Genomic DNA, 24,857 nt, shown 5'->3' with positions numbered 1-24,857 from the left:
GTCGGGGATGGGGCGTGACGGGCGTCTCGTGCGTCGGTGCGTGGAGGGTTTTTAAAGCTGGGGGGGGCGGGCTAGGGCGTTGGGAGGAAGGTTGTGTTTAATAGATTTTAGAGTGCAATGAATGACGGATGCGATCATACCAGCACTAACGCACCGGATCCCATCAGAACTCCGAAGTTAAGCGTGCTTGGGCGAGAGTAGTACTAGGATGGGTGACCCCCTGGGAAGTCCTCGTGTTGCATCCCTCCTTTTTGTTGAAATTTGATCTCGTAATTGAAAAAAAAAAATATACTCATTTATTTTTTTTTTTGCGGAAAATACGTTCGGATTGAGGCGTCATTAGGATATGGGATGGTGGCGTCGGGGATGGGCGTGACGGGCGTCGTCGTGCGTCGGTGCGTGGAGGGTTTTAAAGCGGGGGGCGGGCTAGGGCGTTGGGAGGAAGGTTGTGTTTAATAGATTTTAGAGTGCAATGAATGACGGATGCGATCATACCAGCACTAACGCACCGGATCCCATCAGAACTCCGAAGTTAAGCGTGCTTGGGCGAGAGTAGTACTAGGATGGGTGACCCCCTGGGAAGTCCTCGTGTTGCATCCCTCCTTTTTGTTGAAATTTGATCTCGTAATTGAAAAAAAAAAATATACTCATTTATTTTTTTTTTTGCGGAAAATACGTTCGGATTGAGGCGTCATTAGGATATGGGATGGTGGCGTCGGGGTATGGGCGTGACGGGCGTCGTCGTGCGTCGGTGCGTGGAGGGTTTTAAAGCGGGGGGCGGGCTAGGGCGTTGGGAGGAAGGTTGTGTTTAATAGATTTTAGAGTGCAATGAATGACGGATGCGATCATACCAGCACTAACGCACCGGATCCCATCAGAACTCCGAAGTTAAGCGTGCTTGGGCGAGAGTAGTACTAGGATGGGTGACCCCCTGGGAAGTCCTCGTGTTGCATCCCTCCTTTTTGTTGAAATTTGATCTCGTAATTGAAAAAAAAAAATATACTCATTTATTTTTTTTTTTGCGGAAAATACGTTCGGATTGAGGCGTCATTAGGATATGGGATGGTGGCGTCGGGGATGGGCGTGACGGGCGTCGTCGTGCGTCGGTGCGTGGAGGGTTTTAAAGCGGGGGGCGGGCTAGGGCGTTGGGAGGAAGGTTGTGTTTAATAGATTTTAGAGTGCAATGAATGACGGATGCGATCATACCAGCACTAACGCACCGGATCCCATCAGAACTCCGAAGTTAAGCGTGCTTGGGCGAGAGTAGTACTAGGATGGGTGACCCCCTGGGAAGTCCTCGTGTTGCATCCCTCCTTTTTGTTGAAATTTGATCTCGTAATTGAAAAAAAAAAATATACTCATTTATTTTTTTTTTTGCGGAAAATACGTTCGGATTGAGGCGTCATTAGGATATGGGATGGTGGCGTCGGGGATGGGCGTGACGGGCGTCGTCGTGCGTCGGTGCGTGGAGGGTTTTAAAGCGGGGGGCGGGCTAGGGCGTTGGGAGGAAGGTTGTGTTTAATAGATTTTAGAGTGCAATGAATGACGGATGCGATCATACCAGCACTAACGCACCGGATCCCATCAGAACTCCGAAGTTAAGCGTGCTTGGGCGAGAGTAGTACTAGGATGGGTGACCCCCTGGGAAGTCCTCGTGTTGCATCCCTCCTTTTTGTTGAAATTTGATCTCGTAATTGAAAAAAAAAAATATACTCATTTATTTTTTTTTTTGCGGAAAATACGTTCGGATTGAGGCGTCATTAGGATATGGGATGGTGGCGTCGGGGATGGGCGTGACGGGCGTCGTCGTGCGTCGGTGCGTGGAGGGTTTTAAAGCGGGGGGCGGGCTAGGGCGTTGGGAGGAAGGTTGTGTTTAATAGATTTTAGAGTGCAATGAATGACGGATGCGATCATACCAGCACTAACGCACCGGATCCCATCAGAACTCCGAAGTTAAGCGTGCTTGGGCGAGAGTAGTACTAGGATGGGTGACCCCCTGGGAAGTCCTCGTGTTGCATCCCTCCTTTTTGTTGAAATTTGATCTCGTAATTGAAAAAAAAAAATATACTCATTTATTTTTTTTTTTGCGGAAAATACGTTCGGATTGAGGCGTCATTAGGATATGGGATGGTGGCGTCGGGGATGGGCGTGACGGGCGTCGTCGTGCGTCGGTGCGTGGAGGGTTTTAAAGCGGGGGGCGGGCTAGGGCGTTGGGAGGAAGGTTGTGTTTAATAGATTTTAGAGTGCAATGAATGACGGATGCGATCATACCAGCACTAACGCACCGGATCCCATCAGAACTCCGAAGTTAAGCGTGCTTGGGCGAGAGTAGTACTAGGATGGGTGACCCCCTGGGAAGTCCTCGTGTTGCATCCCTCCTTTTTGTTGAAATTTGATCTCGTAATTGAAAAAAAAAAATATACTCATTTATTTTTTTTTTTGCGGAAAATACGTTCGGATTGAGGCGTCATTAGGATATGGGATGGTGGCGTCGGGGATGGGCGTGACGGGCGTCGTCGTGCGTCGGTGCGTGGAGGGTTTTAAAGCGGGGGGCGGGCTAGGGCGTTGGGAGGAAGGTTGTGTTTAATAGATTTTAGAGTGCAATGAATGACGGATGCGATCATACCAGCACTAACGCACCGGATCCCATCAGAACTCCGAAGTTAAGCGTGCTTGGGCGAGAGTAGTACTAGGATGGGTGACCCCCTGGGAAGTCCTCGTGTTGCATCCCTCCTTTTTGTTGAAATTTGATCTCGTAATTGAAAAAAAAAAATATACTCATTTATTTTTTTTTTTGCGGAAAATACGTTCGGATTGAGGCGTCATTAGGATATGGGATGGTGGCGTCGGGGATGGGCGTGACGGGCGTCGTCGTGCGTCGGTGCGTGGAGGGTTTTAAAGCGGGGGGCGGGCTAGGGCGTTGGGAGGAAGGTTGTGTTTAATAGATTTTAGAGTGCAATGAATGACGGATGCGATCATACCAGCACTAACGCACCGGATCCCATCAGAACTCCGAAGTTAAGCGTGCTTGGGCGAGAGTAGTACTAGGATGGGTGACCCCCTGGGAAGTCCTCGTGTTGCATCCCTCCTTTTTGTTGAAATTTGATCTCGTAATTGAAAAAAAAAAATATACTCATTTATTTTTTTTTTTGCGGAAAATACGTTCGGATTGAGGCGTCATTAGGATATGGGATGGTGGCGTCGGGGATGGGCGTGACGGGCGTCGTCGTGCGTCGGTGCGTGGAGGGTTTTAAAGCGGGGGGCGGGCTAGGGCGTTGGGAGGAAGGTTGTGTTTAATAGATTTTAGAGTGCAATGAATGACGGATGCGATCATACCAGCACTAACGCACCGGATCCCATCAGAACTCCGAAGTTAAGCGTGCTTGGGCGAGAGTAGTACTAGGATGGGTGACCCCCTGGGAAGTCCTCGTGTTGCATCCCTCCTTTTTGTTGAAATTTGATCTCGTAATTGAAAAAAAAAAATATACTCATTTATTTTTTTTTTTGCGGAAAATACGTTCGGATTGAGGCGTCATTAGGATATGGGATGGTGGCGTCGGGGATGGGCGTGACGGGCGTCGTCGTGCGTCGGTGCGTGGAGGGTTTTAAAGCGGGGGGCGGGCTAGGGCGTTGGGAGGAAGGTTGTGTTTAATAGATTTTAGAGTGCAATGAATGACGGATGCGATCATACCAGCACTAACGCACCGGATCCCATCAGAACTCCGAAGTTAAGCGTGCTTGGGCGAGAGTAGTACTAGGATGGGTGACCCCCTGGGAAGTCCTCGTGTTGCATCCCTCCTTTTTGTTGAAATTTGATCTCGTAATTGAAAAAAAAAAATATACTCATTTATTTTTTTTTTTGCGGAAAATACGTTCGGATTGAGGCGTCATTAGGATATGGGATGGTGGCGTCGGGGATGGGCGTGACGGGCGTCGTCGTGCGTCGGTGCGTGGAGGGTTTTAAAGCGGGGGGCGGGCTAGGGCGTTGGGAGGAAGGTTGTGTTTAATAGATTTTAGAGTGCAATGAATGACGGATGCGATCATACCAGCACTAACGCACCGGATCCCATCAGAACTCCGAAGTTAAGCGTGCTTGGGCGAGAGTAGTACTAGGATGGGTGACCCCCTGGGAAGTCCTCGTGTTGCATCCCTCCTTTTTGTTGAAATTTGATCTCGTAATTGAAAAAAAAAAATATACTCATTTATTTTTTTTTTTGCGGAAAATACGTTCGGATTGAGGCGTCATTAGGATATGGGATGGTGGCGTCGGGGATGGGCGTGACGGGCGTCGTCGTGCGTCGGTGCGTGGAGGGTTTTAAAGCGGGGGGCGGGCTAGGGCGTTGGGAGGAAGGTTGTGTTTAATAGATTTTAGAGTGCAATGAATGACGGATGCGATCATACCAGCACTAACGCACCGGATCCCATCAGAACTCCGAAGTTAAGCGTGCTTGGGCGAGAGTAGTACTAGGATGGGTGACCCCCTGGGAAGTCCTCGTGTTGCATCCCTCCTTTTTGTTGAAATTTGATCTCGTAATTGAAAAAAAAAAATATACTCATTTATTTTTTTTTTTGCGGAAAATACGTTCGGATTGAGGCGTCATTAGGATATGGGATGGTGGCGTCGGGGATGGGCGTGACGGGCGTCGTCGTGCGTCGGTGCGTGGAGGGTTTTAAAGCGGGGGGCGGGCTAGGGCGTTGGGAGGAAGGTTGTGTTTAATAGATTTTAGAGTGCAATGAATGACGGATGCGATCATACCAGCACTAACGCACCGGATCCCATCAGAACTCCGAAGTTAAGCGTGCTTGGGCGAGAGTAGTACTAGGATGGGTGACCCCCTGGGAAGTCCTCGTGTTGCATCCCTCCTTTTTGTTGAAATTTGATCTCGTAATTGAAAAAAAAAAATATACTCATTTATTTTTTTTTTTGCGGAAAATACGTTCGGATTGAGGCGTCATTAGGATATGGGATGGTGGCGTCGGGGATGGGCGTGACGGGCGTCGTCGTGCGTCGGTGCGTGGAGGGTTTTAAAGCGGGGGGCGGGCTAGGGCGTTGGGAGGAAGGTTGTGTTTAATAGATTTTAGAGTGCAATGAATGACGGATGCGATCATACCAGCACTAACGCACCGGATCCCATCAGAACTCCGAAGTTAAGCGTGCTTGGGCGAGAGTAGTACTAGGATGGGTGACCCCCTGGGAAGTCCTCGTGTTGCATCCCTCCTTTTTGTTGAAATTTGATCTCGTAATTGAAAAAAAAAAATATACTCATTTATTTTTTTTTTTGCGGAAAATACGTTCGGATTGAGGCGTCATTAGGATATGGGATGGTGGCGTCGGGGATGGGCGTGACGGGCGTCGTCGTGCGTCGGTGCGTGGAGGGTTTTAAAGCGGGGGGCGGGCTAGGGCGTTGGGAGGAAGGTTGTGTTTAATAGATTTTAGAGTGCAATGAATGACGGATGCGATCATACCAGCACTAACGCACCGGATCCCATCAGAACTCCGAAGTTAAGCGTGCTTGGGCGAGAGTAGTACTAGGATGGGTGACCCCCTGGGAAGTCCTCGTGTTGCATCCCTCCTTTTTGTTGAAATTTGATCTCGTAATTGAAAAAAAAAAATATACTCATTTATTTTTTTTTTTGCGGAAAATACGTTCGGATTGAGGCGTCATTAGGATATGGGATGGTGGCGTCGGGGATGGGCGTGACGGGCGTCGTCGTGCGTCGGTGCGTGGAGGGTTTTAAAGCGGGGGGCGGGCTAGGGCGTTGGGAGGAAGGTTGTGTTTAATAGATTTTAGAGTGCAATGAATGACGGATGCGATCATACCAGCACTAACGCACCGGATCCCATCAGAACTCCGAAGTTAAGCGTGCTTGGGCGAGAGTAGTACTAGGATGGGTGACCCCCTGGGAAGTCCTCGTGTTGCATCCCTCCTTTTTGTTGAAATTTGATCTCGTAATTGAAAAAAAAAAATATACTCATTTATTTTTTTTTTTGCGGAAAATACGTTCGGATTGAGGCGTCATTAGGATATGGGATGGTGGCGTCGGGGATGGGCGTGACGGGCGTCGTCGTGCGTCGGTGCGTGGAGGGTTTTAAAGCGGGGGGCGGGCTAGGGCGTTGGGAGGAAGGTTGTGTTTAATAGATTTTAGAGTGCAATGAATGACGGATGCGATCATACCAGCACTAACGCACCGGATCCCATCAGAACTCCGAAGTTAAGCGTGCTTGGGCGAGAGTAGTACTAGGATGGGTGACCCCCTGGGAAGTCCTCGTGTTGCATCCCTCCTTTTTGTTGAAATTTGATCTCGTAATTGAAAAAAAAAAATATACTCATTTATTTTTTTTTTTGCGGAAAATACGTTCGGATTGAGGCGTCATTAGGATATGGGATGGTGGCGTCGGGGATGGGCGTGACGGGCGTCGTCGTGCGTCGGTGCGTGGAGGGTTTTAAAGCGGGGGGCGGGCTAGGGCGTTGGGAGGAAGGTTGTGTTTAATAGATTTTAGAGTGCAATGAATGACGGATGCGATCATACCAGCACTAACGCACCGGATCCCATCAGAACTCCGAAGTTAAGCGTGCTTGGGCGAGAGTAGTACTAGGATGGGTGACCCCCTGGGAAGTCCTCGTGTTGCATCCCTCCTTTTTGTTGAAATTTGATCTCGTAATTGAAAAAAAAAAATATACTCATTTATTTTTTTTTTTGCGGAAAATACGTTCGGATTGAGGCGTCATTAGGATATGGGATGGTGGCGTCGGGGATGGGCGTGACGGGCGTCGTCGTGCGTCGGTGCGTGGAGGGTTTTAAAGCGGGGGGCGGGCTAGGGCGTTGGGAGGAAGGTTGTGTTTAATAGATTTTAGAGTGCAATGAATGACGGATGCGATCATACCAGCACTAACGCACCGGATCCCATCAGAACTCCGAAGTTAAGCGTGCTTGGGCGAGAGTAGTACTAGGATGGGTGACCCCCTGGGAAGTCCTCGTGTTGCATCCCTCCTTTTTGTTGAAATTTGATCTCGTAATTGAAAAAAAAAAATATACTCATTTATTTTTTTTTTTGCGGAAAATACGTTCGGATTGAGGCGTCATTAGGATATGGGATGGTGGCGTCGGGGATGGGCGTGACGGGCGTCGTCGTGCGTCGGTGCGTGGAGGGTTTTAAAGCGGGGGGCGGGCTAGGGCGTTGGGAGGAAGGTTGTGTTTAATAGATTTTAGAGTGCAATGAATGACGGATGCGATCATACCAGCACTAACGCACCGGATCCCATCAGAACTCCGAAGTTAAGCGTGCTTGGGCGAGAGTAGTACTAGGATGGGTGACCCCCTGGGAAGTCCTCGTGTTGCATCCCTCCTTTTTGTTGAAATTTGATCTCGTAATTGAAAAAAAAAAATATACTCATTTATTTTTTTTTTTGCGGAAAATACGTTCGGATTGAGGCGTCATTAGGATATGGGATGGTGGCGTCGGGGATGGGCGTGACGGGCGTCGTCGTGCGTCGGTGCGTGGAGGGTTTTAAAGCGGGGGGCGGGCTAGGGCGTTGGGAGGAAGGTTGTGTTTAATAGATTTTAGAGTGCAATGAATGACGGATGCGATCATACCAGCACTAACGCACCGGATCCCATCAGAACTCCGAAGTTAAGCGTGCTTGGGCGAGAGTAGTACTAGGATGGGTGACCCCCTGGGAAGTCCTCGTGTTGCATCCCTCCTTTTTGTTGAAATTTGATCTCGTAATTGAAAAAAAAAAATATACTCATTTATTTTTTTTTTTGCGGAAAATACGTTCGGATTGAGGCGTCATTAGGATATGGGATGGTGGCGTCGGGGATGGGCGTGACGGGCGTCGTCGTGCGTCGGTGCGTGGAGGGTTTTAAAGCGGGGGGCGGGCTAGGGCGTTGGGAGGAAGGTTGTGTTTAATAGATTTTAGAGTGCAATGAATGACGGATGCGATCATACCAGCACTAACGCACCGGATCCCATCAGAACTCCGAAGTTAAGCGTGCTTGGGCGAGAGTAGTACTAGGATGGGTGACCCCCTGGGAAGTCCTCGTGTTGCATCCCTCCTTTTTGTTGAAATTTGATCTCGTAATTGAAAAAAAAAAATATACTCATTTATTTTTTTTTTTGCGGAAAATACGTTCGGATTGAGGCGTCATTAGGATATGGGATGGTGGCGTCGGGGATGGGCGTGACGGGCGTCGTCGTGCGTCGGTGCGTGGAGGGTTTTAAAGCGGGGGGCGGGCTAGGGCGTTGGGAGGAAGGTTGTGTTTAATAGATTTTAGAGTGCAATGAATGACGGATGCGATCATACCAGCACTAACGCACCGGATCCCATCAGAACTCCGAAGTTAAGCGTGCTTGGGCGAGAGTAGTACTAGGATGGGTGACCCCCTGGGAAGTCCTCGTGTTGCATCCCTCCTTTTTGTTGAAATTTGATCTCGTAATTGAAAAAAAAAAATATACTCATTTATTTTTTTTTTTGCGGAAAATACGTTCGGATTGAGGCGTCATTAGGATATGGGATGGTGGCGTCGGGGATGGGCGTGACGGGCGTCGTCGTGCGTCGGTGCGTGGAGGGTTTTAAAGCGGGGGGCGGGCTAGGGCGTTGGGAGGAAGGTTGTGTTTAATAGATTTTAGAGTGCAATGAATGACGGATGCGATCATACCAGCACTAACGCACCGGATCCCATCAGAACTCCGAAGTTAAGCGTGCTTGGGCGAGAGTAGTACTAGGATGGGTGACCCCCTGGGAAGTCCTCGTGTTGCATCCCTCCTTTTTGTTGAAATTTGATCTCGTAATTGAAAAAAAAAAATATACTCATTTATTTTTTTTTTTGCGGAAAATACGTTCGGATTGAGGCGTCATTAGGATATGGGATGGTGGCGTCGGGGATGGGCGTGACGGGCGTCGTCGTGCGTCGGTGCGTGGAGGGTTTTAAAGCGGGGGGCGGGCTAGGGCGTTGGGAGGAAGGTTGTGTTTAATAGATTTTAGAGTGCAATGAATGACGGATGCGATCATACCAGCACTAACGCACCGGATCCCATCAGAACTCCGAAGTTAAGCGTGCTTGGGCGAGAGTAGTACTAGGATGGGTGACCCCCTGGGAAGTCCTCGTGTTGCATCCCTCCTTTTTGTTGAAATTTGATCTCGTAATTGAAAAAAAAAAATATACTCATTTATTTTTTTTTTTGCGGAAAATACGTTCGGATTGAGGCGTCATTAGGATATGGGATGGTGGCGTCGGGGATGGGCGTGACGGGCGTCGTCGTGCGTCGGTGCGTGGAGGGTTTTAAAGCGGGGGGCGGGCTAGGGCGTTGGGAGGAAGGTTGTGTTTAATAGATTTTAGAGTGCAATGAATGACGGATGCGATCATACCAGCACTAACGCACCGGATCCCATCAGAACTCCGAAGTTAAGCGTGCTTGGGCGAGAGTAGTACTAGGATGGGTGACCCCCTGGGAAGTCCTCGTGTTGCATCCCTCCTTTTTGTTGAAATTTGATCTCGTAATTGAAAAAAAAAAATATACTCATTTATTTTTTTTTTTGCGGAAAATACGTTCGGATTGAGGCGTCATTAGGATATGGGATGGTGGCGTCGGGGATGGGCGTGACGGGCGTCGTCGTGCGTCGGTGCGTGGAGGGTTTTAAAGCGGGGGGCGGGCTAGGGCGTTGGGAGGAAGGTTGTGTTTAATAGATTTTAGAGTGCAATGAATGACGGATGCGATCATACCAGCACTAACGCACCGGATCCCATCAGAACTCCGAAGTTAAGCGTGCTTGGGCGAGAGTAGTACTAGGATGGGTGACCCCCTGGGAAGTCCTCGTGTTGCATCCCTCCTTTTTGTTGAAATTTGATCTCGTAATTGAAAAAAAAAAATATACTCATTTATTTTTTTTTTTGCGGAAAATACGTTCGGATTGAGGCGTCATTAGGATATGGGATGGTGGCGTCGGGGATGGGCGTGACGGGCGTCGTCGTGCGTCGGTGCGTGGAGGGTTTTAAAGCGGGGGGCGGGCTAGGGCGTTGGGAGGAAGGTTGTGTTTAATAGATTTTAGAGTGCAATGAATGACGGATGCGATCATACCAGCACTAACGCACCGGATCCCATCAGAACTCCGAAGTTAAGCGTGCTTGGGCGAGAGTAGTACTAGGATGGGTGACCCCCTGGGAAGTCCTCGTGTTGCATCCCTCCTTTTTGTTGAAATTTGATCTCGTAATTGAAAAAAAAAAATATACTCATTTATTTTTTTTTTTGCGGAAAATACGTTCGGATTGAGGCGTCATTAGGATATGGGATGGTGGCGTCGGGGATGGGCGTGACGGGCGTCGTCGTGCGTCGGTGCGTGGAGGGTTTTAAAGCGGGGGGCGGGCTAGGGCGTTGGGAGGAAGGTTGTGTTTAATAGATTTTAGAGTGCAATGAATGACGGATGCGATCATACCAGCACTAACGCACCGGATCCCATCAGAACTCCGAAGTTAAGCGTGCTTGGGCGAGAGTAGTACTAGGATGGGTGACCCCCTGGGAAGTCCTCGTGTTGCATCCCTCCTTTTTGTTGAAATTTGATCTCGTAATTGAAAAAAAAAAATATACTCATTTATTTTTTTTTTTGCGGAAAATACGTTCGGATTGAGGCGTCATTAGGATATGGGATGGTGGCGTCGGGGATGGGCGTGACGGGCGTCGTCGTGCGTCGGTGCGTGGAGGGTTTTAAAGCGGGGGGCGGGCTAGGGCGTTGGGAGGAAGGTTGTGTTTAATAGATTTTAGAGTGCAATGAATGACGGATGCGATCATACCAGCACTAACGCACCGGATCCCATCAGAACTCCGAAGTTAAGCGTGCTTGGGCGAGAGTAGTACTAGGATGGGTGACCCCCTGGGAAGTCCTCGTGTTGCATCCCTCCTTTTTGTTGAAATTTGATCTCGTAATTGAAAAAAAAAAATATACTCATTTATTTTTTTTTTTGCGGAAAATACGTTCGGATTGAGGCGTCATTAGGATATGGGATGGTGGCGTCGGGGATGGGCGTGACGGGCGTCGTCGTGCGTCGGTGCGTGGAGGGTTTTAAAGCGGGGGGCGGGCTAGGGCGTTGGGAGGAAGGTTGTGTTTAATAGATTTTAGAGTGCAATGAATGACGGATGCGATCATACCAGCACTAACGCACCGGATCCCATCAGAACTCCGAAGTTAAGCGTGCTTGGGCGAGAGTAGTACTAGGATGGGTGACCCCCTGGGAAGTCCTCGTGTTGCATCCCTCCTTTTTGTTGAAATTTGATCTCGTAATTGAAAAAAAAAAATATACTCATTTATTTTTTTTTTTGCGGAAAATACGTTCGGATTGAGGCGTCATTAGGATATGGGATGGTGGCGTCGGGGATGGGCGTGACGGGCGTCGTCGTGCGTCGGTGCGTGGAGGGTTTTAAAGCGGGGGGCGGGCTAGGGCGTTGGGAGGAAGGTTGTGTTTAATAGATTTTAGAGTGCAATGAATGACGGATGCGATCATACCAGCACTAACGCACCGGATCCCATCAGAACTCCGAAGTTAAGCGTGCTTGGGCGAGAGTAGTACTAGGATGGGTGACCCCCTGGGAAGTCCTCGTGTTGCATCCCTCCTTTTTGTTGAAATTTGATCTCGTAATTGAAAAAAAAAAATATACTCATTTATTTTTTTTTTTGCGGAAAATACGTTCGGATTGAGGCGTCATTAGGATATGGGATGGTGGCGTCGGGGATGGGCGTGACGGGCGTCGTCGTGCGTCGGTGCGTGGAGGGTTTTAAAGCGGGGGGCGGGCTAGGGCGTTGGGAGGAAGGTTGTGTTTAATAGATTTTAGAGTGCAATGAATGACGGATGCGATCATACCAGCACTAACGCACCGGATCCCATCAGAACTCCGAAGTTAAGCGTGCTTGGGCGAGAGTAGTACTAGGATGGGTGACCCCCTGGGAAGTCCTCGTGTTGCATCCCTCCTTTTTGTTGAAATTTGATCTCGTAATTGAAAAAAAAAAATATACTCATTTATTTTTTTTTTTGCGGAAAATACGTTCGGATTGAGGCGTCATTAGGATATGGGATGGTGGCGTCGGGGATGGGCGTGACGGGCGTCGTCGTGCGTCGGTGCGTGGAGGGTTTTAAAGCGGGGGGCGGGCTAGGGCGTTGGGAGGAAGGTTGTGTTTAATAGATTTTAGAGTGCAATGAATGACGGATGCGATCATACCAGCACTAACGCACCGGATCCCATCAGAACTCCGAAGTTAAGCGTGCTTGGGCGAGAGTAGTACTAGGATGGGTGACCCCCTGGGAAGTCCTCGTGTTGCATCCCTCCTTTTTGTTGAAATTTGATCTCGTAATTGAAAAAAAAAAATATACTCATTTATTTTTTTTTTTGCGGAAAATACGTTCGGATTGAGGCGTCATTAGGATATGGGATGGTGGCGTCGGGGATGGGCGTGACGGGCGTCGTCGTGCGTCGGTGCGTGGAGGGTTTTAAAGCGGGGGGCGGGCTAGGGCGTTGGGAGGAAGGTTGTGTTTAATAGATTTTAGAGTGCAATGAATGACGGATGCGATCATACCAGCACTAACGCACCGGATCCCATCAGAACTCCGAAGTTAAGCGTGCTTGGGCGAGAGTAGTACTAGGATGGGTGACCCCCTGGGAAGTCCTCGTGTTGCATCCCTCCTTTTTGTTGAAATTTGATCTCGTAATTGAAAAAAAAAAATATACTCATTTATTTTTTTTTTTGCGGAAAATACGTTCGGATTGAGGCGTCATTAGGATATGGGATGGTGGCGTCGGGGATGGGCGTGACGGGCGTCGTCGTGCGTCGGTGCGTGGAGGGTTTTAAAGCGGGGGGCGGGCTAGGGCGTTGGGAGGAAGGTTGTGTTTAATAGATTTTAGAGTGCAATGAATGACGGATGCGATCATACCAGCACTAACGCACCGGATCCCATCAGAACTCCGAAGTTAAGCGTGCTTGGGCGAGAGTAGTACTAGGATGGGTGACCCCCTGGGAAGTCCTCGTGTTGCATCCCTCCTTTTTGTTGAAATTTGATCTCGTAATTGAAAAAAAAAAATATACTCATTTATTTTTTTTTTTGCGGAAAATACGTTCGGATTGAGGCGTCATTAGGATATGGGATGGTGGCGTCGGGGATGGGCGTGACGGGCGTCGTCGTGCGTCGGTGCGTGGAGGGTTTTAAAGCGGGGGGCGGGCTAGGGCGTTGGGAGGAAGGTTGTGTTTAATAGATTTTAGAGTGCAATGAATGACGGATGCGATCATACCAGCACTAACGCACCGGATCCCATCAGAACTCCGAAGTTAAGCGTGCTTGGGCGAGAGTAGTACTAGGATGGGTGACCCCCTGGGAAGTCCTCGTGTTGCATCCCTCCTTTTTGTTGAAATTTGATCTCGTAATTGAAAAAAAAAAATATACTCATTTATTTTTTTTTTTGCGGAAAATACGTTCGGATTGAGGCGTCATTAGGATATGGGATGGTGGCGTCGGGGATGGGCGTGACGGGCGTCGTCGTGCGTCGGTGCGTGGAGGGTTTTAAAGCGGGGGGCGGGCTAGGGCGTTGGGAGGAAGGTTGTGTTTAATAGATTTTAGAGTGCAATGAATGACGGATGCGATCATACCAGCACTAACGCACCGGATCCCATCAGAACTCCGAAGTTAAGCGTGCTTGGGCGAGAGTAGTACTAGGATGGGTGACCCCCTGGGAAGTCCTCGTGTTGCATCCCTCCTTTTTGTTGAAATTTGATCTCGTAATTGAAAAAAAAAAATATACTCATTTATTTTTTTTTTTGCGGAAAATACGTTCGGATTGAGGCGTCATTAGGATATGGGATGGTGGCGTCGGGGATGGGCGTGACGGGCGTCGTCGTGCGTCGGTGCGTGGAGGGTTTTAAAGCGGGGGGCGGGCTAGGGCGTTGGGAGGAAGGTTGTGTTTAATAGATTTTAGAGTGCAATGAATGACGGATGCGATCATACCAGCACTAACGCACCGGATCCCATCAGAACTCCGAAGTTAAGCGTGCTTGGGCGAGAGTAGTACTAGGATGGGTGACCCCCTGGGAAGTCCTCGTGTTGCATCCCTCCTTTTTGTTGAAATTTGATCTCGTAATTGAAAAAAAAAAATATACTCATTTATTTTTTTTTTTGCGGAAAATACGTTCGGATTGAGGCGTCATTAGGATATGGGATGGTGGCGTCGGGGATGGGCGTGACGGGCGTCGTCGTGCGTCGGTGCGTGGAGGGTTTTAAAGCGGGGGGCGGGCTAGGGCGTTGGGAGGAAGGTTGTGTTTAATAGATTTTAGAGTGCAATGAATGACGGATGCGATCATACCAGCACTAACGCACCGGATCCCATCAGAACTCCGAAGTTAAGCGTGCTTGGGCGAGAGTAGTACTAGGATGGGTGACCCCCTGGGAAGTCCTCGTGTTGCATCCCTCCTTTTTGTTGAAATTTGATCTCGTAATTGAAAAAAAAAAATATACTCATTTATTTTTTTTTTTGCGGAAAATACGTTCGGATTGAGGCGTCATTAGGATATGGGATGGTGGCGTCGGGGATGGGCGTGACGGGCGTCGTCGTGCGTCGGTGCGTGGAGGGTTTTAAAGCGGGGGGCGGGCTAGGGCGTTGGGAGGAAGGTTGTGTTTAATAGATTTTAGAGTGCAATGAATGACGGATGCGATCATACCAGCACTAACGCACCGGATCCCATCAGAACTCCGAAGTTAAGCGTGCTTGGGCGAGAGTAGTACTAGGATGGGTGACCCCCTGGGAAGTCCTCGTGTTGCATCCCTCCTTTTTGTTGAAATTTGATCTCGTAATTGAAAAAAAAAAATATACTCATTTATTTTTTTTTTTGCGGAAAATACGTTCGGATTGAGGCGTCATTAGGATATGGGATGGTGGCGTCGGGGATGGGCGTGACGGGCGTCGTCGTGCGTCGGTGCGTGGAGGGTTTTAAAGCGGGGGGCGGGCTAGGGCGTTGGGAGGAAGGTTGTGTTTAATAGATTTTAGAGTGCAATGAATGACGGATGCGATCATACCAGCACTAACGCACCGGATCCCATCAGAACTCCGAAGTTAAGCGTGCTTGGGCGAGAGTAGTACTAGGATGGGTGACCCCCTGGGAAGTCCTCGTGTTGCATCCCTCCTTTTTGTTGAAATTTGATCTCGTAATTGAAAAAAAAAAATATACTCATTTATTTTTTTTTTTGCGGAAAATACGTTCGGATTGAGGCGTCATTAGGATATGGGATGGTGGCGTCGGGGATGGGCGTGACGGGCGTCGTCGTGCGTCGGTGCGTGGAGGGTTTTAAAGCGGGGGGCGGGCTAGGGCGTTGGGAGGAAGGTTGTGTTTAATAGATTTTAGAGTGCAATGAATGACGGATGCGATCATACCAGCACTAACGCACCGGATCCCATCAGAACTCCGAAGTTAAGCGTGCTTGGGCGAGAGTAGTACTAGGATGGGTGACCCCCTGGGAAGTCCTCGTGTTGCATCCCTCCTTTTTGTTGAAATTTGATCTCGTAATTGAAAAAAAAAAATATACTCATTTATTTTTTTTTTTGCGGAAAATACGTTCGGATTGAGGCGTCATTAGGATATGGGATGGTGGCGTCGGGGATGGGCGTGACGGGCGTCGTCGTGCGTCGGTGCGTGGAGGGTTTTAAAGCGGGGGGCGGGCTAGGGCGTTGGGAGGAAGGTTGTGTTTAATAGATTTTAGAGTGCAATGAATGACGGATGCGATCATACCAGCACTAACGCACCGGATCCCATCAGAACTCCGAAGTTAAGCGTGCTTGGGCGAGAGTAGTACTAGGATGGGTGACCCCCTGGGAAGTCCTCGTGTTGCATCCCTCCTTTTTGTTGAAATTTGATCTCGTAATTGAAAAAAAAAAATATACTCATTTATTTTTTTTTTTGCGGAAAATACGTTCGGATTGAGGCGTCATTAGGATATGGGATGGTGGCGTCGGGGATGGGCGTGACGGGCGTCGTCGTGCGTCGGTGCGTGGAGGGTTTTAAAGCGGGGGGCGGGCTAGGGCGTTGGGAGGAAGGTTGTGTTTAATAGATTTTAGAGTGCAATGAATGACGGATGCGATCATACCAGCACTAACGCACCGGATCCCATCAGAACTCCGAAGTTAAGCGTGCTTGGGCGAGAGTAGTACTAGGATGGGTGACCCCCTGGGAAGTCCTCGTGTTGCATCCCTCCTTTTTGTTGAAATTTGATCTCGTAATTGAAAAAAAAAAATATACTCATTTATTTTTTTTTTTGCGGAAAATACGTTCGGATTGAGGCGTCATTAGGATATGGGATGGTGGCGTCGGGGATGGGCGTGACGGGCGTCGTCGTGCGTCGGTGCGTGGAGGGTTTTAAAGCGGGGGGCGGGCTAGGGCGTTGGGAGGAAGGTTGTGTTTAATAGATTTTAGAGTGCAATGAATGACGGATGCGATCATACCAGCACTAACGCACCGGATCCCATCAGAACTCCGAAGTTAAGCGTGCTTGGGCGAGAGTAGTACTAGGATGGGTGACCCCCTGGGAAGTCCTCGTGTTGCATCCCTCCTTTTTGTTGAAATTTGATCTCGTAATTGAAAAAAAAAAATATACTCATTTATTTTTTTTTTTGCGGAAAATACGTTCGGATTGAGGCGTCATTAGGATATGGGATGGTGGCGTCGGGGATGGGCGTGACGGGCGTCGTCGTGCGTCGGTGCGTGGAGGGTTTTAAAGCGGGGGGCGGGCTAGGGCGTTGGGAGGAAGGTTGTGTTTAATAGATTTTAGAGTGCAATGAATGACGGATGCGATCATACCAGCACTAACGCACCGGATCCCATCAGAACTCCGAAGTTAAGCGTGCTTGGGCGAGAGTAGTACTAGGATGGGTGACCCCCTGGGAAGTCCTCGTGTTGCATCCCTCCTTTTTGTTGAAATTTGATCTCGTAATTGAAAAAAAAAAATATACTCATTTATTTTTTTTTTTGCGGAAAATACGTTCGGATTGAGGCGTCATTAGGATATGGGATGGTGGCGTCGGGGATGGGCGTGACGGGCGTCGTCGTGCGTCGGTGCGTGGAGGGTTTTAAAGCGGGGGGCGGGCTAGGGCGTTGGGAGGAAGGTTGTGTTTAATAGATTTTAGAGTGCAATGAATGACGGATGCGATCATACCAGCACTAACGCACCGGATCCCATCAGAACTCCGAAGTTAAGCGTGCTTGGGCGAGAGTAGTACTAGGATGGGTGACCCCCTGGGAAGTCCTCGTGTTGCATCCCTCCTTTTTGTTGAAATTTGATCTCGTAATTGAAAAAAAAAAATATACTCATTTATTTTTTTTTTTGCGGAAAATACGTTCGGATTGAGGCGTCATTAGGATATGGGATGGTGGCGTCGGGGATGGGCGTGACGGGCGTCGTCGTGCGTCGGTGCGTGGAGGGTTTTAAAGCGGGGGGCGGGCTAGGGCGTTGGGAGGAAGGTTGTGTTTAATAGATTTTAGAGTGCAATGAATGACGGATGCGATCATACCAGCACTAACGCACCGGATCCCATCAGAACTCCGAAGTTAAGCGTGCTTGGGCGAGAGTAGTACTAGGATGGGTGACCCCCTGGGAAGTCCTCGTGTTGCATCCCTCCTTTTTGTTGAAATTTGATCTCGTAATTGAAAAAAAAAAATATACTCATTTATTTTTTTTTTTGCGGAAAATACGTTCGGATTGAGGCGTCATTAGGATATGGGATGGTGGCGTCGGGGATGGGCGTGACGGGCGTCGTCGTGCGTCGGTGCGTGGAGGGTTTTAAAGCGGGGGGCGGGCTAGGGCGTTGGGAGGAAGGTTGTGTTTAATAGATTTTAGAGTGCAATGAATGACGGATGCGATCATACCAGCACTAACGCACCGGATCCCATCAGAACTCCGAAGTTAAGCGTGCTTGGGCGAGAGTAGTACTAGGATGGGTGACCCCCTGGGAAGTCCTCGTGTTGCATCCCTCCTTTTTGTTGAAATTTGATCTCGTAATTGAAAAAAAAAAATATACTCATTTATTTTTTTTTTTGCGGAAAATACGTTCGGATTGAGGCGTCATTAGGATATGGGATGGTGGCGTCGGGGATGGGCGTGACGGGCGTCGTCGTGCGTCGGTGCGTGGAGGGTTTTAAAGCGGGGGGCGGGCTAGGGCGTTGGGAGGAAGGTTGTGTTTAATAGATTTTAGAGTGCAATGAATGACGGATGCGATCATACCAGCACTAACGCACCGGATCCCATCAGAACTCCGAAGTTAAGCGTGCTTGGGCGAGAGTAGTACTAGGATGGGTGACCCCCTGGGAAGTCCTCGTGTTGCATCCCTCCTTTTTGTTGAAATTTGATCTCGTAATTGAAAAAAAAAAATATACTCATTTATTTTTTTTTTTGCGGAAAATACGTTCGGATTGAGGCGTCATTAGGATATGGGATGGTGGCGTCGGGGATGGGCGTGACGGGCGTCGTCGTGCGTCGGTGCGTGGAGGGTTTTAAAGCGGGGGGCGGGCTAGGGCGTTGGGAGGAAGGTTGTGTTTAATAGATTTTAGAGTGCAATGAATGACGGATGCGATCATACCAGCACTAACGCACCGGATCCCATCAGAACTCCGAAGTTAAGCGTGCTTGGGCGAGAGTAGTACTAGGATGGGTGACCCCCTGGGAAGTCCTCGTGTTGCATCCCTCCTTTTTGTTGAAATTTGATCTCGTAATTGAAAAAAAAAAATATACTCATTTATTTTTTTTTTTGCGGAAAATACGTTCGGATTGAGGCGTCATTAGGATATGGGATGGTGGCGTCGGGGATGGGCGTGACGGGCGTCGTCGTGCGTCGGTGCGTGGAGGGTTTTAAAGCGGGGGGCGGGCTAGGGCGTTGGGAGGAAGGTTGTGTTTAATAGATTTTAGAGTGCAATGAATGACGGATGCGATCATACCAGCACTAACGCACCGGATCCCATCAGAACTCCGAAGTTAAGCGTGCTTGGGCGAGAGTAGTACTAGGATGGGTGACCCCCTGGGAAGTCCTCGTGTTGCATCCCTCCTTTTTGTTGAAATTTGATCTCGTAATTGAAAAAAAAAAATATACTCATTTATTTTTTTTTTTGCGGAAAATACGTTCGGATTGAGGCGTCATTAGGATATGGGATGGTGGCGTCGGGGATGGGCGTGACGGGCGTCGTCGTGCGTCGGTGCGTGGAGGGTTTTAAAGCGGGGGGCGGGCTAGGGCGTTGGGAGGAAGGTTGTGTTTAATAGATTTTAGAGTGCAATGAATGACGGATGCGATCATACCAGCACTAACGCACCGGATCCCATCAGAACTCCGAAGTTAAGCGTGCTTGGGCGAGAGTAGTACTAGGATGGGTGACCCCCTGGGAAGTCCTCGTGTTGCATCCCTCCTTTTTGTTGAAATTTGATCTCGTAATTGAAAAAAAAAAATATACTCATTTATTTTTTTTTTTGCGGAAAATACGTTCGGATTGAGGCGTCATTAGGATATGGGATGGTGGCGTCGGGGATGGGCGTGACGGGCGTCGTCGTGCGTCGGTGCGTGGAGGGTTTTAAAGCGGGGGGCGGGCTAGGGCGTTGGGAGGAAGGTTGTGTTTAATAGATTTTAGAGTGCAATGAATGACGGATGCGATCATACCAGCACTAACGCACCGGATCCCATCAGAACTCCGAAGTTAAGCGTGCTTGGGCGAGAGTAGTACTAGGATGGGTGACCCCCTGGGAAGTCCTCGTGTTGCATCCCTCCTTTTTGTTGAAATTTGATCTCGTAATTGAAAAAAAAAAATATACTCATTTATTTTTTTTTTTGCGGAAAATACGTTCGGATTGAGGCGTCATTAGGATATGGGATGGTGGCGTCGGGGATGGGCGTGACGGGCGTCGTCGTGCGTCGGTGCGTGGAGGGTTTTAAAGCGGGGGGCGGGCTAGGGCGTTGGGAGGAAGGTTGTGTTTAATAGATTTTAGAGTGCAATGAATGACCGGATGCGATCATACCAGCACTAACGCACCGGATCCCATCAGAACTCCGAAGTTAAGCGTGCTTGGGCGAGAGTAGTACTAGGATGGGTGACCCCCTGGGAAGTCCTCGTGTTGCATCCCTCCTTTTTGTTGAAATTTGATCTCGTAATTGAAAAAAAAAAATATACTCATTTATTTTTTTTTTTGCGGAAAATACGTTCGGATTGAGGCGTCATTAGGATATGGGATGGTGGCGTCGGGGATGGGCGTGACGGGCGTCGTCGTGCGTCGGTGCGTGGAGGGTTTTAAAGCGGGGGGCGGGCTAGGGCGTTGGGAGGAAGGTTGTGTTTAATAGATTTTAGAGTGCAATGAATGACGGATGCGATCATACCAGCACTAACGCACCGGATCCCATCAGAACTCCGAAGTTAAGCGTGCTTGGGCGAGAGTAGTACTAGGATGGGTGACCCCCTGGGAAGTCCTCGTGTTGCATCCCTCCTTTTTGTTGAAATTTGATCTCGTAATTGAAAAAAAAAAATATACTCATTTATTTTTTTTTTTGCGGAAAATACGTTCGGATTGAGGCGTCATTAGGATATGGGATGGTGGCGTCGGGGATGGGCGTGACGGGCGTCGTCGTGCGTCGGTGCGTGGAGGGTTTTAAAGCGGGGGGCGGGCTAGGGCGTTGGGAGGAAGGTTGTGTTTAATAGATTTTAGAGTGCAATGAATGACGGATGCGATCATACCAGCACTAACGCACCGGATCCCATCAGAACTCCGAAGTTAAGCGTGCTTGGGCGAGAGTAGTACTAGGATGGGTGACCCCCTGGGAAGTCCTCGTGTTGCATCCCTCCTTTTTGTTGAAATTTGATCTCGTAATTGAAAAAAAAAAATATACTCATTTATTTTTTTTTTTGCGGAAAATACGTTCGGATTGAGGCGTCATTAGGATATGGGATGGTGGCGTCGGGGATGGGCGTGACGGGCGTCGTCGTGCGTCGGTGCGTGGAGGGTTTTAAAGCGGGGGGCGGGCTAGGGCGTTGGGAGGAAGGTTGTGTTTAATAGATTTTAGAGTGCAATGAATGACGGATGCGATCATACCAGCACTAACGCACCGGATCCCATCAGAACTCCGAAGTTAAGCGTGCTTGGGCGAGAGTAGTACTAGGATGGGTGACCCCCTGGGAAGTCCTCGTGTTGCATCCCTCCTTTTTGTTGAAATTTGATCTCGTAATTGAAAAAAAAAAATATACTCATTTATTTTTTTTTTTGCGGAAAATACGTTCGGATTGAGGCGTCATTAGGATATGGGATGGTGGCGTCGGGGATGGGCGTGACGGGCGTCGTCGTGCGTCGGTGCGTGGAGGGTTTTAAAGCGGGGGGCGGGCTAGGGCGTTGGGAGGAAGGTTGTGTTTAATAGATTTTAGAGTGCAATGAATGACGGATGCGATCATACCAGCACTAACGCACCGGATCCCATCAGAACTCCGAAGTTAAGCGTGCTTGGGCGAGAGTAGTACTAGGATGGGTGACCCCCTGGGAAGTCCTCGTGTTGCATCCCTCCTTTTTGTTGAAATTTGATCTCGTAATTGAAAAAAAAAAATATACTCATTTATTTTTTTTTTTGCGGAAAATACGTTCGGATTGAGGCGTCATTAGGATATGGGATGGTGGCGTCGGGGATGGGCGTGACGGGCGTCGTCGTGCGTCGGTGCGTGGAGGGTTTTAAAGCGGGGGGCGGGCTAGGGCGTTGGGAGGAAGGTTGTGTTTAATAGATTTTAGAGTGCAATGAATGACGGATGCGATCATACCAGCACTAACGCACCGGATCCCATCAGAACTCCGAAGTTAAGCGTGCTTGGGCGAGAGTAGTACTAGGATGGGTGACCCCCTGGGAAGTCCTCGTGTTGCATCCCTCCTTTTTGTTGAAATTTGATCTCGTAATTGAAAAAAAAAAATATACTCATTTATTTTTTTTTTGCGGAAAATACGTTCGGATTGAGGCGTCATTAGGATATGGGATGGTGGCGTCGGGGATGGGCGTGACGGGCGTCGTCGTGCGTCGGTGCGTGGAGGGTTTTAAAGCGGGGGGCGGGCTAGGGCGTTGGGAGGAAGGTTGTGTTTAATAGATTTTAGAGTGCAATGAATGACGGATGCGATCATACCAGCACTAACGCACCGGATCCCATCAGAACTCCGAAGTTAAGCGTGCTTAGGCGAGAGTAGTACTAGGATGGGTGACCCCCTGGGAAGTCCTCGTGTTGCATCCCTCCTTTTTGTTGAAATTTGATCTCGTAATTGAAAAAAAAAAATATACTCATTTATTTTTTTTTTTGCGGAAAATACGTTCGGATTGAGGCGTCATTAGGATATGGGATGGTGGCGTCGGGGATGGGCGTGACGGGCGTCGTCGTGCGTCGGTGCGTGGAGGGTTTTAAAGCGGGGGGCGGGCTAGGGCGTTGGGAGGAAGGTTGTGTTTAATAGATTTTAGAGTGCAATGAATGACGGATGCGATCATACCAGCACTAACGCACCGGATCCCATCAGAACTCCGAAGTTAAGCGTGCTTGGGCGAGAGTAGTACTAGGATGGGTGACCCCCTGGGAAGTCCTCGTGTTGCATCCCTCCTTTTTGTTGAAATTTGATCTCGTAATTGAAAAAAAAAAATATACTCATTTATTTTTTTTTTTGCGGAAAATACGTTCGGATTGAGGCGTCATTAGGATATGGGATGGTGGCGTCGGGGATGGGCGTGACGGGCGTCGTCGTGCGTCGGTGCGTGGAGGGTTTTAAAGCGGGGGGCGGGCTAGGGCGTTGGGAGGAAGGTTGTGTTTAATAGATTTTAGAGTGCAATGAATGACGGATGCGATCATACCAGCACTAACGCACCGGATCCCATCAGAACTCCGAAGTTAAGCGTGCTTGGGCTGAGAGTAGTACTAGGATGGGTGACCCCCTGGGAAGTCCTCGTGTTGCATCCCTCCTTTTTGTTGAAATTTGATCTCGTAATTGAAAAAAAAAAATATACTCATTTATTTTTTTTTTTGCGGAAAATACGTTCGGATTGAGGCGTCATTAGGATATGGGATGGTGGCGTCGGGGATGGGCGTGACGGGCGTCGTCGTGCGTCGGTGCGTGGAGGGTTTTAAAGCGGGGGGCGGGCTAGGGCGTTGGGAGGAAGGTTGTGTTTAATAGATTTTAGAGTGCAATGAATGACGGATGCGATCATACCAGCACTAACGCACCGGATCCCATCAGAACTCCGAAGTTAAGCGTGCTTGGGCGAGAGTAGTACTAGGATGGGTGACCCCCTGGGAAGTCCTCGTGTTGCATCCCTCCTTTTTGTTGAAATTTGATCTCGTAATTGAAAAAAAAAAATATACTCATTTATTTTTTTTTTTGCGGAAAATACGTTCGGATTGAGGCGTCATTAGGATATGGGATGGTGGCGTCGGGGATGGGCGTGACGGGCGTCGTCGTGCGTCGGTGCGTGGAGGGTTTTAAAGCGGGGGGCGGGCTAGGGCGTTGGGAGGAAGGTTGTGTTTAATAGATTTTAGAGTGCAATGAATGACGGATGCGATCATACCAGCACTAACGCACCGGATCCCATCAGAACTCCGAAGTTAAGCGTGCTTGGGCGAGAGTAGTACTAGGATGGGTGACCCCCTGGGAAGTCCTCGTGTTGCATCCCTCCTTTTTGTTGAAATTTGATCTCGTAATTGAAAAAAAAAAATATACTCATTTATTTTTTTTTTTGCGGAAAATACGTTCGGATTGAGGCGTCATTAGGATATGGGATGGTGGCGTCGGGGATGGGCGTGACGGGCGTCGTCGTGCGTCGGTGCGTGGAGGGTTTTAAAGCGGGGGGCGGGCTAGGGCGTTGGGAGGAAGGTTGTGTTTAATAGATTTTAGAGTGCAATGAATGACGGATGCGATCATACCAGCACTAACGCACCGGATCCCATCAGAACTCCGAAGTTAAGCGTGCTTGGGCGAGAGTAGTACTAGGATGGGTGACCCCCTGGGAAGTCCTCGTGTTGCATCCCTCCTTTTTGTTGAAATTTGATCTCGTAATTGAAAAAAAAAAATATACTCATTTATTTTTTTTTTTGCGGAAAATACGTTCGGATTGAGGCGTCATTAGGATATGGGATGGTGGCGTCGGGGATGGGCGTGACGGGCGTCGTCGTGCGTCGGTGCGTGGAGGGTTTTAAAGCGGGGGGCGGGCTAGGGCGTTGGGAGGAAGGTTGTGTTTAATAGATTTTAGAGTGCAATGAATGACGGATGCGATCATACCAGCACTAACGCACCGGATCCCATCAGAACTCCGAAGTTAAGCGTGCTTGGGCGAGAGTAGTACTAGGATGGGTGACCCCCTGGGAAGTCCTCGTGTTGCATCCCTCCTTTTTGTTGAAATTTGATCTCGTAATTGAAAAAAAAAAATATACTCATTTATTTTTTTTTTGCGGAAAATACGTTCGGATTGAGGCGTCATTAGGATATGGGATGGTGGCGTCGGGGATGGGCGTGACGGGCGTCGTCGTGCGTCGGTGCGTGGAGGGTTTTAAAGCGGGGGGCGGGCTAGGGCGTTGGGAGGAAGGTTGTGTTTAATAGATTTTAGAGTGCAATGAATGACGGATGCGATCATACCAGCACTAACGCACCGGATCCCATCAGAACTCCGAAGTTAAGCGTGCTTGGGCGAGAGTAGTACTAGGATGGGTGACCCCCTGGGAAGTCCTCGTGTTGCATCCCTCCTTTTTGTTGAAATTTGATCTCGTAATTGAAAAAAAAAAATATACTCATTTATTTTTTTTTTTGCGGAAAATACGTTCGGATTGAGGCGTCATTAGGATATGGGATGGTGGCGT

At 49.0% G+C, this 24,857-nt stretch overlaps 70 non-coding genes across 70 annotated transcripts; all 70 read left to right on the top strand.

Annotated features, from left to right (window-relative positions):
- The first annotated feature begins 126 nt into the window (after nucleotides 1–126).
- LOC138341445 (5S ribosomal RNA) lies at nucleotides 127–245 on the top strand. The gene has a single exon (XR_011214239.1). It is a non-coding gene; the product is annotated as a 5S ribosomal RNA (ribosomal RNA).
- Nucleotides 246–481: 236 nt separating this feature from the next.
- LOC138341444 (5S ribosomal RNA) lies at nucleotides 482–600 on the top strand. The gene has a single exon (XR_011214238.1). It is a non-coding gene; the product is annotated as a 5S ribosomal RNA (ribosomal RNA).
- Nucleotides 601–837: 237 nt separating this feature from the next.
- Nucleotides 838–956, top strand: LOC138341443 (5S ribosomal RNA). The gene has a single exon (XR_011214237.1). It is a non-coding gene; the product is annotated as a 5S ribosomal RNA (ribosomal RNA).
- A 236-nt stretch (nucleotides 957–1,192) lies between these two features.
- On the top strand, nucleotides 1,193–1,311 carry LOC138341442 (5S ribosomal RNA). Its single transcript, XR_011214236.1, has one exon. It is a non-coding gene; the product is annotated as a 5S ribosomal RNA (ribosomal RNA).
- Nucleotides 1,312–1,547: 236 nt separating this feature from the next.
- On the top strand, nucleotides 1,548–1,666 carry LOC138341441 (5S ribosomal RNA). Its single transcript, XR_011214235.1, has one exon. It is a non-coding gene; the product is annotated as a 5S ribosomal RNA (ribosomal RNA).
- Nucleotides 1,667–1,902: 236 nt separating this feature from the next.
- LOC138341440 (5S ribosomal RNA) lies at nucleotides 1,903–2,021 on the top strand. The gene has a single exon (XR_011214234.1). It is a non-coding gene; the product is annotated as a 5S ribosomal RNA (ribosomal RNA).
- Nucleotides 2,022–2,257: 236 nt separating this feature from the next.
- On the top strand, nucleotides 2,258–2,376 carry LOC138341439 (5S ribosomal RNA). The gene has a single exon (XR_011214233.1). It is a non-coding gene; the product is annotated as a 5S ribosomal RNA (ribosomal RNA).
- Nucleotides 2,377–2,612: 236 nt separating this feature from the next.
- On the top strand, nucleotides 2,613–2,731 carry LOC138341438 (5S ribosomal RNA). The gene has a single exon (XR_011214232.1). It is a non-coding gene; the product is annotated as a 5S ribosomal RNA (ribosomal RNA).
- A 236-nt stretch (nucleotides 2,732–2,967) lies between these two features.
- Nucleotides 2,968–3,086, top strand: LOC138341437 (5S ribosomal RNA). Its single transcript, XR_011214231.1, has one exon. It is a non-coding gene; the product is annotated as a 5S ribosomal RNA (ribosomal RNA).
- Nucleotides 3,087–3,322: 236 nt separating this feature from the next.
- On the top strand, nucleotides 3,323–3,441 carry LOC138341435 (5S ribosomal RNA). The gene has a single exon (XR_011214229.1). It is a non-coding gene; the product is annotated as a 5S ribosomal RNA (ribosomal RNA).
- A 236-nt stretch (nucleotides 3,442–3,677) lies between these two features.
- LOC138341434 (5S ribosomal RNA) lies at nucleotides 3,678–3,796 on the top strand. The gene has a single exon (XR_011214228.1). It is a non-coding gene; the product is annotated as a 5S ribosomal RNA (ribosomal RNA).
- Nucleotides 3,797–4,032: 236 nt separating this feature from the next.
- LOC138341433 (5S ribosomal RNA) lies at nucleotides 4,033–4,151 on the top strand. Its single transcript, XR_011214227.1, has one exon. It is a non-coding gene; the product is annotated as a 5S ribosomal RNA (ribosomal RNA).
- Nucleotides 4,152–4,387: 236 nt separating this feature from the next.
- LOC138341432 (5S ribosomal RNA) lies at nucleotides 4,388–4,506 on the top strand. Its single transcript, XR_011214226.1, has one exon. It is a non-coding gene; the product is annotated as a 5S ribosomal RNA (ribosomal RNA).
- A 236-nt stretch (nucleotides 4,507–4,742) lies between these two features.
- Nucleotides 4,743–4,861, top strand: LOC138341431 (5S ribosomal RNA). The gene has a single exon (XR_011214225.1). It is a non-coding gene; the product is annotated as a 5S ribosomal RNA (ribosomal RNA).
- A 236-nt stretch (nucleotides 4,862–5,097) lies between these two features.
- On the top strand, nucleotides 5,098–5,216 carry LOC138341430 (5S ribosomal RNA). Its single transcript, XR_011214224.1, has one exon. It is a non-coding gene; the product is annotated as a 5S ribosomal RNA (ribosomal RNA).
- A 236-nt stretch (nucleotides 5,217–5,452) lies between these two features.
- LOC138341429 (5S ribosomal RNA) lies at nucleotides 5,453–5,571 on the top strand. The gene has a single exon (XR_011214223.1). It is a non-coding gene; the product is annotated as a 5S ribosomal RNA (ribosomal RNA).
- Nucleotides 5,572–5,807: 236 nt separating this feature from the next.
- Nucleotides 5,808–5,926, top strand: LOC138341428 (5S ribosomal RNA). Its single transcript, XR_011214222.1, has one exon. It is a non-coding gene; the product is annotated as a 5S ribosomal RNA (ribosomal RNA).
- A 236-nt stretch (nucleotides 5,927–6,162) lies between these two features.
- LOC138341427 (5S ribosomal RNA) lies at nucleotides 6,163–6,281 on the top strand. The gene has a single exon (XR_011214221.1). It is a non-coding gene; the product is annotated as a 5S ribosomal RNA (ribosomal RNA).
- Nucleotides 6,282–6,517: 236 nt separating this feature from the next.
- Nucleotides 6,518–6,636, top strand: LOC138341426 (5S ribosomal RNA). The gene has a single exon (XR_011214220.1). It is a non-coding gene; the product is annotated as a 5S ribosomal RNA (ribosomal RNA).
- A 236-nt stretch (nucleotides 6,637–6,872) lies between these two features.
- On the top strand, nucleotides 6,873–6,991 carry LOC138341423 (5S ribosomal RNA). Its single transcript, XR_011214218.1, has one exon. It is a non-coding gene; the product is annotated as a 5S ribosomal RNA (ribosomal RNA).
- A 236-nt stretch (nucleotides 6,992–7,227) lies between these two features.
- LOC138341422 (5S ribosomal RNA) lies at nucleotides 7,228–7,346 on the top strand. Its single transcript, XR_011214217.1, has one exon. It is a non-coding gene; the product is annotated as a 5S ribosomal RNA (ribosomal RNA).
- A 236-nt stretch (nucleotides 7,347–7,582) lies between these two features.
- LOC138341421 (5S ribosomal RNA) lies at nucleotides 7,583–7,701 on the top strand. The gene has a single exon (XR_011214216.1). It is a non-coding gene; the product is annotated as a 5S ribosomal RNA (ribosomal RNA).
- Nucleotides 7,702–7,937: 236 nt separating this feature from the next.
- LOC138341420 (5S ribosomal RNA) lies at nucleotides 7,938–8,056 on the top strand. Its single transcript, XR_011214215.1, has one exon. It is a non-coding gene; the product is annotated as a 5S ribosomal RNA (ribosomal RNA).
- A 236-nt stretch (nucleotides 8,057–8,292) lies between these two features.
- Nucleotides 8,293–8,411, top strand: LOC138341419 (5S ribosomal RNA). The gene has a single exon (XR_011214214.1). It is a non-coding gene; the product is annotated as a 5S ribosomal RNA (ribosomal RNA).
- Nucleotides 8,412–8,647: 236 nt separating this feature from the next.
- On the top strand, nucleotides 8,648–8,766 carry LOC138341418 (5S ribosomal RNA). The gene has a single exon (XR_011214213.1). It is a non-coding gene; the product is annotated as a 5S ribosomal RNA (ribosomal RNA).
- Nucleotides 8,767–9,002: 236 nt separating this feature from the next.
- On the top strand, nucleotides 9,003–9,121 carry LOC138341417 (5S ribosomal RNA). The gene has a single exon (XR_011214212.1). It is a non-coding gene; the product is annotated as a 5S ribosomal RNA (ribosomal RNA).
- Nucleotides 9,122–9,357: 236 nt separating this feature from the next.
- LOC138341416 (5S ribosomal RNA) lies at nucleotides 9,358–9,476 on the top strand. Its single transcript, XR_011214211.1, has one exon. It is a non-coding gene; the product is annotated as a 5S ribosomal RNA (ribosomal RNA).
- A 236-nt stretch (nucleotides 9,477–9,712) lies between these two features.
- On the top strand, nucleotides 9,713–9,831 carry LOC138341415 (5S ribosomal RNA). The gene has a single exon (XR_011214210.1). It is a non-coding gene; the product is annotated as a 5S ribosomal RNA (ribosomal RNA).
- A 236-nt stretch (nucleotides 9,832–10,067) lies between these two features.
- LOC138341414 (5S ribosomal RNA) lies at nucleotides 10,068–10,186 on the top strand. Its single transcript, XR_011214209.1, has one exon. It is a non-coding gene; the product is annotated as a 5S ribosomal RNA (ribosomal RNA).
- A 236-nt stretch (nucleotides 10,187–10,422) lies between these two features.
- Nucleotides 10,423–10,541, top strand: LOC138341412 (5S ribosomal RNA). The gene has a single exon (XR_011214207.1). It is a non-coding gene; the product is annotated as a 5S ribosomal RNA (ribosomal RNA).
- Nucleotides 10,542–10,777: 236 nt separating this feature from the next.
- On the top strand, nucleotides 10,778–10,896 carry LOC138341411 (5S ribosomal RNA). The gene has a single exon (XR_011214206.1). It is a non-coding gene; the product is annotated as a 5S ribosomal RNA (ribosomal RNA).
- A 236-nt stretch (nucleotides 10,897–11,132) lies between these two features.
- On the top strand, nucleotides 11,133–11,251 carry LOC138341410 (5S ribosomal RNA). Its single transcript, XR_011214205.1, has one exon. It is a non-coding gene; the product is annotated as a 5S ribosomal RNA (ribosomal RNA).
- A 236-nt stretch (nucleotides 11,252–11,487) lies between these two features.
- Nucleotides 11,488–11,606, top strand: LOC138341408 (5S ribosomal RNA). The gene has a single exon (XR_011214204.1). It is a non-coding gene; the product is annotated as a 5S ribosomal RNA (ribosomal RNA).
- A 236-nt stretch (nucleotides 11,607–11,842) lies between these two features.
- Nucleotides 11,843–11,961, top strand: LOC138341407 (5S ribosomal RNA). Its single transcript, XR_011214203.1, has one exon. It is a non-coding gene; the product is annotated as a 5S ribosomal RNA (ribosomal RNA).
- A 236-nt stretch (nucleotides 11,962–12,197) lies between these two features.
- Nucleotides 12,198–12,316, top strand: LOC138341406 (5S ribosomal RNA). Its single transcript, XR_011214202.1, has one exon. It is a non-coding gene; the product is annotated as a 5S ribosomal RNA (ribosomal RNA).
- A 236-nt stretch (nucleotides 12,317–12,552) lies between these two features.
- On the top strand, nucleotides 12,553–12,671 carry LOC138341405 (5S ribosomal RNA). Its single transcript, XR_011214201.1, has one exon. It is a non-coding gene; the product is annotated as a 5S ribosomal RNA (ribosomal RNA).
- A 236-nt stretch (nucleotides 12,672–12,907) lies between these two features.
- Nucleotides 12,908–13,026, top strand: LOC138341404 (5S ribosomal RNA). Its single transcript, XR_011214200.1, has one exon. It is a non-coding gene; the product is annotated as a 5S ribosomal RNA (ribosomal RNA).
- Nucleotides 13,027–13,262: 236 nt separating this feature from the next.
- Nucleotides 13,263–13,381, top strand: LOC138341403 (5S ribosomal RNA). Its single transcript, XR_011214199.1, has one exon. It is a non-coding gene; the product is annotated as a 5S ribosomal RNA (ribosomal RNA).
- A 236-nt stretch (nucleotides 13,382–13,617) lies between these two features.
- LOC138341402 (5S ribosomal RNA) lies at nucleotides 13,618–13,736 on the top strand. The gene has a single exon (XR_011214198.1). It is a non-coding gene; the product is annotated as a 5S ribosomal RNA (ribosomal RNA).
- Nucleotides 13,737–13,972: 236 nt separating this feature from the next.
- On the top strand, nucleotides 13,973–14,091 carry LOC138341400 (5S ribosomal RNA). The gene has a single exon (XR_011214196.1). It is a non-coding gene; the product is annotated as a 5S ribosomal RNA (ribosomal RNA).
- A 236-nt stretch (nucleotides 14,092–14,327) lies between these two features.
- On the top strand, nucleotides 14,328–14,446 carry LOC138341399 (5S ribosomal RNA). The gene has a single exon (XR_011214195.1). It is a non-coding gene; the product is annotated as a 5S ribosomal RNA (ribosomal RNA).
- A 236-nt stretch (nucleotides 14,447–14,682) lies between these two features.
- LOC138341398 (5S ribosomal RNA) lies at nucleotides 14,683–14,801 on the top strand. Its single transcript, XR_011214194.1, has one exon. It is a non-coding gene; the product is annotated as a 5S ribosomal RNA (ribosomal RNA).
- A 236-nt stretch (nucleotides 14,802–15,037) lies between these two features.
- Nucleotides 15,038–15,156, top strand: LOC138341397 (5S ribosomal RNA). The gene has a single exon (XR_011214193.1). It is a non-coding gene; the product is annotated as a 5S ribosomal RNA (ribosomal RNA).
- Nucleotides 15,157–15,392: 236 nt separating this feature from the next.
- Nucleotides 15,393–15,511, top strand: LOC138341396 (5S ribosomal RNA). Its single transcript, XR_011214192.1, has one exon. It is a non-coding gene; the product is annotated as a 5S ribosomal RNA (ribosomal RNA).
- Nucleotides 15,512–15,747: 236 nt separating this feature from the next.
- Nucleotides 15,748–15,866, top strand: LOC138341395 (5S ribosomal RNA). Its single transcript, XR_011214191.1, has one exon. It is a non-coding gene; the product is annotated as a 5S ribosomal RNA (ribosomal RNA).
- Nucleotides 15,867–16,102: 236 nt separating this feature from the next.
- Nucleotides 16,103–16,221, top strand: LOC138341394 (5S ribosomal RNA). Its single transcript, XR_011214190.1, has one exon. It is a non-coding gene; the product is annotated as a 5S ribosomal RNA (ribosomal RNA).
- A 236-nt stretch (nucleotides 16,222–16,457) lies between these two features.
- LOC138341393 (5S ribosomal RNA) lies at nucleotides 16,458–16,576 on the top strand. Its single transcript, XR_011214189.1, has one exon. It is a non-coding gene; the product is annotated as a 5S ribosomal RNA (ribosomal RNA).
- Nucleotides 16,577–16,812: 236 nt separating this feature from the next.
- LOC138341392 (5S ribosomal RNA) lies at nucleotides 16,813–16,931 on the top strand. The gene has a single exon (XR_011214188.1). It is a non-coding gene; the product is annotated as a 5S ribosomal RNA (ribosomal RNA).
- Nucleotides 16,932–17,167: 236 nt separating this feature from the next.
- Nucleotides 17,168–17,286, top strand: LOC138341391 (5S ribosomal RNA). Its single transcript, XR_011214187.1, has one exon. It is a non-coding gene; the product is annotated as a 5S ribosomal RNA (ribosomal RNA).
- Nucleotides 17,287–17,522: 236 nt separating this feature from the next.
- On the top strand, nucleotides 17,523–17,641 carry LOC138341389 (5S ribosomal RNA). Its single transcript, XR_011214185.1, has one exon. It is a non-coding gene; the product is annotated as a 5S ribosomal RNA (ribosomal RNA).
- Nucleotides 17,642–17,877: 236 nt separating this feature from the next.
- Nucleotides 17,878–17,996, top strand: LOC138341388 (5S ribosomal RNA). The gene has a single exon (XR_011214184.1). It is a non-coding gene; the product is annotated as a 5S ribosomal RNA (ribosomal RNA).
- Nucleotides 17,997–18,232: 236 nt separating this feature from the next.
- On the top strand, nucleotides 18,233–18,351 carry LOC138341387 (5S ribosomal RNA). The gene has a single exon (XR_011214183.1). It is a non-coding gene; the product is annotated as a 5S ribosomal RNA (ribosomal RNA).
- A 236-nt stretch (nucleotides 18,352–18,587) lies between these two features.
- Nucleotides 18,588–18,706, top strand: LOC138341386 (5S ribosomal RNA). The gene has a single exon (XR_011214182.1). It is a non-coding gene; the product is annotated as a 5S ribosomal RNA (ribosomal RNA).
- Nucleotides 18,707–18,942: 236 nt separating this feature from the next.
- LOC138341385 (5S ribosomal RNA) lies at nucleotides 18,943–19,061 on the top strand. The gene has a single exon (XR_011214181.1). It is a non-coding gene; the product is annotated as a 5S ribosomal RNA (ribosomal RNA).
- Nucleotides 19,062–19,297: 236 nt separating this feature from the next.
- LOC138341384 (5S ribosomal RNA) lies at nucleotides 19,298–19,416 on the top strand. The gene has a single exon (XR_011214180.1). It is a non-coding gene; the product is annotated as a 5S ribosomal RNA (ribosomal RNA).
- A 236-nt stretch (nucleotides 19,417–19,652) lies between these two features.
- On the top strand, nucleotides 19,653–19,771 carry LOC138341383 (5S ribosomal RNA). Its single transcript, XR_011214179.1, has one exon. It is a non-coding gene; the product is annotated as a 5S ribosomal RNA (ribosomal RNA).
- Nucleotides 19,772–20,008: 237 nt separating this feature from the next.
- LOC138341382 (5S ribosomal RNA) lies at nucleotides 20,009–20,127 on the top strand. The gene has a single exon (XR_011214178.1). It is a non-coding gene; the product is annotated as a 5S ribosomal RNA (ribosomal RNA).
- Nucleotides 20,128–20,363: 236 nt separating this feature from the next.
- On the top strand, nucleotides 20,364–20,482 carry LOC138341381 (5S ribosomal RNA). The gene has a single exon (XR_011214177.1). It is a non-coding gene; the product is annotated as a 5S ribosomal RNA (ribosomal RNA).
- A 236-nt stretch (nucleotides 20,483–20,718) lies between these two features.
- On the top strand, nucleotides 20,719–20,837 carry LOC138341380 (5S ribosomal RNA). Its single transcript, XR_011214176.1, has one exon. It is a non-coding gene; the product is annotated as a 5S ribosomal RNA (ribosomal RNA).
- Nucleotides 20,838–21,073: 236 nt separating this feature from the next.
- Nucleotides 21,074–21,192, top strand: LOC138341378 (5S ribosomal RNA). Its single transcript, XR_011214174.1, has one exon. It is a non-coding gene; the product is annotated as a 5S ribosomal RNA (ribosomal RNA).
- Nucleotides 21,193–21,428: 236 nt separating this feature from the next.
- LOC138341377 (5S ribosomal RNA) lies at nucleotides 21,429–21,547 on the top strand. Its single transcript, XR_011214173.1, has one exon. It is a non-coding gene; the product is annotated as a 5S ribosomal RNA (ribosomal RNA).
- A 236-nt stretch (nucleotides 21,548–21,783) lies between these two features.
- LOC138341376 (5S ribosomal RNA) lies at nucleotides 21,784–21,902 on the top strand. Its single transcript, XR_011214172.1, has one exon. It is a non-coding gene; the product is annotated as a 5S ribosomal RNA (ribosomal RNA).
- Nucleotides 21,903–22,137: 235 nt separating this feature from the next.
- On the top strand, nucleotides 22,138–22,256 carry LOC138340927 (5S ribosomal RNA). The gene has a single exon (XR_011213754.1). It is a non-coding gene; the product is annotated as a 5S ribosomal RNA (ribosomal RNA).
- Nucleotides 22,257–22,492: 236 nt separating this feature from the next.
- LOC138341375 (5S ribosomal RNA) lies at nucleotides 22,493–22,611 on the top strand. Its single transcript, XR_011214171.1, has one exon. It is a non-coding gene; the product is annotated as a 5S ribosomal RNA (ribosomal RNA).
- A 236-nt stretch (nucleotides 22,612–22,847) lies between these two features.
- On the top strand, nucleotides 22,848–22,967 carry LOC138340983 (5S ribosomal RNA). Its single transcript, XR_011213809.1, has one exon. It is a non-coding gene; the product is annotated as a 5S ribosomal RNA (ribosomal RNA).
- Nucleotides 22,968–23,203: 236 nt separating this feature from the next.
- On the top strand, nucleotides 23,204–23,322 carry LOC138341374 (5S ribosomal RNA). The gene has a single exon (XR_011214170.1). It is a non-coding gene; the product is annotated as a 5S ribosomal RNA (ribosomal RNA).
- A 236-nt stretch (nucleotides 23,323–23,558) lies between these two features.
- On the top strand, nucleotides 23,559–23,677 carry LOC138341373 (5S ribosomal RNA). The gene has a single exon (XR_011214169.1). It is a non-coding gene; the product is annotated as a 5S ribosomal RNA (ribosomal RNA).
- Nucleotides 23,678–23,913: 236 nt separating this feature from the next.
- LOC138341372 (5S ribosomal RNA) lies at nucleotides 23,914–24,032 on the top strand. Its single transcript, XR_011214168.1, has one exon. It is a non-coding gene; the product is annotated as a 5S ribosomal RNA (ribosomal RNA).
- A 236-nt stretch (nucleotides 24,033–24,268) lies between these two features.
- LOC138341371 (5S ribosomal RNA) lies at nucleotides 24,269–24,387 on the top strand. The gene has a single exon (XR_011214167.1). It is a non-coding gene; the product is annotated as a 5S ribosomal RNA (ribosomal RNA).
- Nucleotides 24,388–24,622: 235 nt separating this feature from the next.
- On the top strand, nucleotides 24,623–24,741 carry LOC138341370 (5S ribosomal RNA). Its single transcript, XR_011214166.1, has one exon. It is a non-coding gene; the product is annotated as a 5S ribosomal RNA (ribosomal RNA).
- Nucleotides 24,742–24,857: the final 116 nt, after the last annotated feature.

The sequence above is a fragment of the Solanum lycopersicum genome, chromosome 1, assembly GCF_036512215.1.
Source record: "Solanum lycopersicum chromosome 1, SLM_r2.1".
Taxonomy (NCBI): Eukaryota; Viridiplantae; Streptophyta; class Magnoliopsida; order Solanales; family Solanaceae; genus Solanum; species Solanum lycopersicum.
Note: the sequence above shows the minus strand (reverse complement) of the source record. Positions and strands in the feature narration are given on the sequence as shown.